Source organism: Lactuca virosa, chromosome 4, assembly GCF_052849685.1.
Source record: "Lactuca virosa cultivar CGN04683 chromosome 4, Lactuca_virosa_CGN04683_v6, whole genome shotgun sequence".
In the NCBI taxonomy this organism is placed as follows: Eukaryota; Viridiplantae; Streptophyta; class Magnoliopsida; order Asterales; family Asteraceae; genus Lactuca; species Lactuca virosa.
The window spans coordinates 285,642,179-285,647,546 of record NC_136429.1 but is presented as its reverse complement, the minus strand read 5'-3'; the positions used below and the strand labels follow the sequence as shown (position 1 = coordinate 285,647,546).

Genomic DNA, 5,368 nt, shown 5'->3' with positions numbered 1-5,368 from the left:
ATGCGTGCGAGTAGTCCTTAGAAAGGTATAAACCTGAACTATTTGCATACTGAACAGTTTTGAAAAATATTAAGTATAAGATGGTCAAAACTATCCATGAATAGACCATAACGTTTCTGTTGAAAGGTGATGTTTAAGTTTAGATTATGTTTTGGTGTTGTAACATGTATTCCCCCCTAAAACTTGAAGAAAATATGCAAATGTAGGGGTATGAACTCACTTGGTATTTTTTGTGTAATAATAAGAAGAAGAAAGGAGTTGTTGAGCCTAGATTTGTGTAGCTTGAAGACCACTCAAAATGGATGATGCTCTAAGAAGGTATACACGAAATGTGTGTAAACATCGAGTTTTTAACTTAAATATGTAAAAACACTAGAGTTTTACAAGGAACTTACCAAGTTCTTGTGAGTTGCTTGAATAGAAAACCCTTGAGGATGGCACCCACGATTTTTAGAGAGAATATGAGAGGAAGTTCTTGAGAGTGAAGTTGGTGAAAGATTTTTTGTGATGTGTATGAGTGTGGTCGATCTCTCCCTTAAATGGGGGGGGGGGTTGACTTTGTGATGCTTGATGGGAAGTTAGCCTAGAAACATGATGGTCCATAGTACATGCATGGATACATGATGGTTAAATACATTGAGGCTTGTGGGATAATAATGAGGTGTCACCACTTTCTTGTATTTCTTTCCTTTTTTTTGTTTCACTTGGCTCTCAAATTCGATTTCATTGGTTTGAGTGAGGGTTTTCGGTTTTAGGGTGGCCGAAAACACCCTATCTCCTTAAGGGTTTGCGGTTTTTGAGAGTGTGTGGGCTTTTCGGTTTACTTTAGCCTAATATAAGGGTTTTCAGTCCAATAAGGCCCAAAGAAAAAGGTTTTTGGCCTAGGGTGTTTGGGCCAAGGCCAAAAATTGATTGGGCTTAGCTATTGGATCAAGTTTTGGGCTTGCATGAGGTTATTAATACTTGATTCTTAGTGTATGCACATATGTATTCATATAAAGTTGTTGTTTTGGACTCAATTGTTAGTGAAATAAGGTTACATAGAGGGATTGTTCGAACAAGAGTCATAATCTCAACCCTAATTTACTGGTTATGACACCTTACCCTTATCCCGGGTATCCATGACATAGGCGACGAAACCTGCACAACCCTGATGAAGATAGCGTCTGACACTCGCTGTAGAACACATAACTGGTCCACGCTGTGATCTCTCACCCTGAATGACCAACTCTCCCCCACTCGGGGTCCAAACCTGAACCAACTGCTGCTCACAGTCAATCACTGCCCTATTAGGGCTCGACCAATCCATGCCCACGATAACCTTGTTCCCACACAAAGTAATGGAAACCTGATTGATATGTGCATATTTATACCCACAATTATACATAATATCTTAATATTTAAATTACTTTTATGCCCTTATTAGAACAAAAGGTACTTAGTTTCTTATGCATTGTGTTGTAGGGGTAAAAGACATGCTTGGAGCAAAAAGGGAAGCAGGAAGCTGGAAGCTAGGAGTTTGAACCAGTGCTTTAAAATGAAGAAGAAATATACTCAACACGTCGTGGTGGATTTCCCACGACGTGGCGACTTGAAGTTTCCCGATTAATTTCGAAGACTTGTGGAATACGGGACAACCACGAAGACCACGACGTGGTGGCCTCAACATGTTGTGGTGCCCTGATTTCGGGAAAAGTATAAATATGACTCATTCTTCTACGAATGGAGGACTTTTAGCTGAAGTTTCTGACGAATTTCGAAGACCAAAGTGCAGAACTAAGCCTTGGGAGTGAAGATACTAACTGAAGCTTGGAAATTGAAGGCATTAAGGCAATAAAACTTCTCATTACGATTTTATCTTTAGTTTAATCATGACTATGCTATTGAATTTTGTTTTTATATCTTTAGTTGCTGAAATCATGGGCTAAACGTCATGACTTTCGTTTAGCCTAGGATTATTTGCTAAATTATGAGTTGATTTATGGATTGGATTTAGTTTTTATTGGTTATTTGTTGACCTAGCTTATTAAAGAACCTCACATACTTTTGATAACTGCTTTTCTCTACTTATTTCTGAATTTAATTAAGTTTGTATGACCATCTTTCTTAGTTAAATTTGAATCTTATAAGCTTGTGACCAGCAAAATTGTAGGACTAGAGTTTTGAACGAAACCTAGGTTAAGTAGGAAAGTGGGTAAAAAAAGTGTAGGAGCTAATATATGACGACAAATTATATATAGAATTGATTCAAACGACCAATTTGATCAATTAATTATAAGTCTAATCAACTCGAACTGAACACTAGTAAAATTGTTAGTTTGTCCGCCTGATCACCGTATGAATGAGCTTGTTTGCTAAAGGATTAAAGGAGTGAACGCGAATTTGGTCATTATAGGAATCGGTAACCAATTAAGCTATAATCCATTGCAATTCCATGAATCAACCATAATAACAAATAAATCTGAAGCTAAACGAAAGTACCTTAATTACCTTGGTAAATTAATCTTCGTGTTCCTTGCTTAGTTTAGTGTTAGCTTAATTAGTTGATAGTTATTTAGTTTGGTAAATCAAGTTTCTAGTCTTGCAAAACTAGAGAAAAACCCTTTTTAATTTTATTAGTAATTAATTATTAGTAGATAAGAATTAGCTAAAACACCGTTCCCTGTGTTCGGTACCTATCTAGTGTGCTATACTATCTTCAACAAGGTACATTGCCTTAGTAAATAATTAGTCACGTTAATAGGATTAACTAGAGCATATTATTTTTCGCATCAAGTTTTTGGCGCCGTTGCCGGGGAACATTCCATATTTGGTTAATTATAATCTTCTATTTTTAGGATTTTTTCTATTTATTTGCTTTTAATTTTTCTTTTTAAACTTTTCTTCGTTTTTGGCTCACCACGTTGTGGTAATTATCACCACGTCATGGTGTCGTAACAGTAAACCTTTAGTTTTTGTTTTTGTTCTTTTTACGCATTTTATTTGTTTCTTTTGCAAACGTTTATGACCAGAGGATCTAACACACCTCCGATTCGACCACTTGAAGACCTAGAGTCCGCCTTCCGTAAAAACACGAATAAAACCGTAAGAGAAGCTGCAACACCAAAGAAATTACCTTTTCTGAATCTAAAATCGGTTTTTAGTAAGAAGAGGGGAAAGCAAGTGGGAGAATCTAGCAAGGCAACAAAAGATGAAAGCACATATGAAACAGAAGAAAGCGATAACAAATCGGAAAAAGGAAGTAATCAAGAAAGCGAACCCGACAACATCATGGCGGACATTGCTGACATTTCCATGGAAGCATACAACAAGAGGATTCGTGATGACACTGGAACGGGCCTTGTGCAACCCACCATACCAACCACTGCCACATTTGAACTCAAGGGGCACATCCTTGCTGCACTTAAGGAGATTCCTTTCACCGGAAAGGATCATGAATATGCCTATAAGCATCTTGATGAAGTCAACGACATCGCCGACTACTTTAACATTCCTAATGTTCCACGAGGAAAGGTGTTGTTGAGGATGCGCCCTGTCACTTTCAAGAGAGCTGCAAAGGATTGGCTAAAGGCACTACCACTGGGCACGATAACTACATGGGAAAAGATGCGAGAAGAGTTTTTGGAACAATTTTGCCCACCATCGAAGGTGGCTAAGCTCAAAAAGTCCATTGCTAATTTTGAGCAACAAATGGGAGAGTCTCTATATGAAGCATGGGAGCACTACAAGGGTCTACTTCGGAGTTGCCCCCAAAATGATCTCAATGTGCAACAAGAGGAGTCTATCTTTTACGATGGGGTGAATGTCACAACTAGAAAATTCCTTGATTCTCAAGGCCCCTTAACCAAGAAGAATCCCGCCGAGATTAAGGAGCTTATCGAGGAATTCGCTAAACACTCACGAGAGTACCATAACCCAAGGAATAATGCAGCAAGGGGATCGGCAAATGCTGCTTCGGATGACATGTCTGTGGTTTTCATAATGTTGCAAAACATGGATAGGATGATGACTAACATGGATCAAACAATCCATGCAATAAGAGTTGGGTGTGAAAACTGTAACGGACCACATTTGACGAAGGACTGTGATCTTGACGAGAATGGAAACCGAAAGGTTCAAGCTTTCTACTCAAGTGGTGACCGATTTGATGAACATTGGAGAAAGCCCAAGAAGAAGTGGTTACCTTATGATGAGTACAAGAAAGCCAAAGAAGAGAAATATGAACAAAGAGGAAGAGGATTTTACCAACGAGAGGAACCAGCTCCCGAAAAGAAACCCGATTTCGAGTCAATGCTTAGCCGTTTTGCTGCTGCATCCGAAAATAGGAACGAGGAAACTGAAGCAACGATTAAAGAGCAACAAAGTATACAAAGAAATCAGCAAGCTTCAATCATGAACATTGAAAAAAAACTTGGGCAACTAGCTAAGCAAATGAATGAAAGATCACTGGGAGGACTTCCAAGAAATACTGAACAAAACCTGAAAGGAGCCCACATCCAAGCTATAACAACAAGAAGTGGGAAAATAATTACTCATTTGACTCCCATCAACAGAAGCAACCAGGATGTGGAACAAGAAGTTCGAGAAGAAAGTCAAACCAACGAAACTGAACAGTCACCATGATGTGGCAAGAACCCGAAAAGAAAAATTTTGAACCTGTGAAGCCATATCGACCTCCACTGCCCTTTCCAAGTAGAGCAATACAAGAGAAGAATGTTGAAGATTATAGGAAGTTCTTAGATCATATCAAGTCCCTTGAAATCAACATACATTCCTTGAAGCCTTAGCCGAAATGCCAAAATATGCTAAGTCTCTCAAAGACCTCTTAACAAACCGAAAGGAAATGGAAGGATTATCTAAGGTAGTACTAAATGAGACTTGCTCTGCTGCAATGCTAAACATGTTGCCAAAGAAGATGGGTAATCCACGGAGCATAACTTTACCATGCTAATTTGGAAATATAGCAAATAGTCATGCTCTAGCCGACTCGGGAGCAAGTGTTAATTTGATGCCTTACTCATTTTTCAAAAAGCTTGATCTCCCTGAACCAAGACTGGTCCGCATGGTCATCCATTTAGCCAACAAGACCATGACCTTTCCAAGAGGTATTTGTGAAGACTTACTAGTAAAGTTGACAATTTTGTTTTTCCCACATATTTCATTGTTTTAGACATGGAGGAAGACGAAAAAGTCCCAATCATCCTTGGAAGGCCCTTCTTGAGCATAGCCCAAGCCTTGGTGGATATTAGAGAGTCCAAACTCACTGTTCGATTTGGAGAAGAAGTAGTCACTTTTGGAGTGAATAGAGCAATACAACATTCAAGAATAAGTGATGACATGGCTTCTTCAGTTGATGTAATTGATGATG

At 38.7% G+C, this 5,368-nt stretch overlaps 1 non-coding gene across 1 annotated transcript; it reads right to left on the bottom strand.

Moving 5' to 3' along the window:
- Positions 1–3,654: 3,654 nt before the first annotated feature.
- Positions 3,655–3,761, bottom strand: LOC145110295 (small nucleolar RNA R71). The gene has a single exon (XR_013709679.1). It is a non-coding gene; the product is annotated as a small nucleolar RNA R71 (small nucleolar RNA).
- Between the last annotated feature and the right edge of the window lie 1,607 nt (positions 3,762–5,368).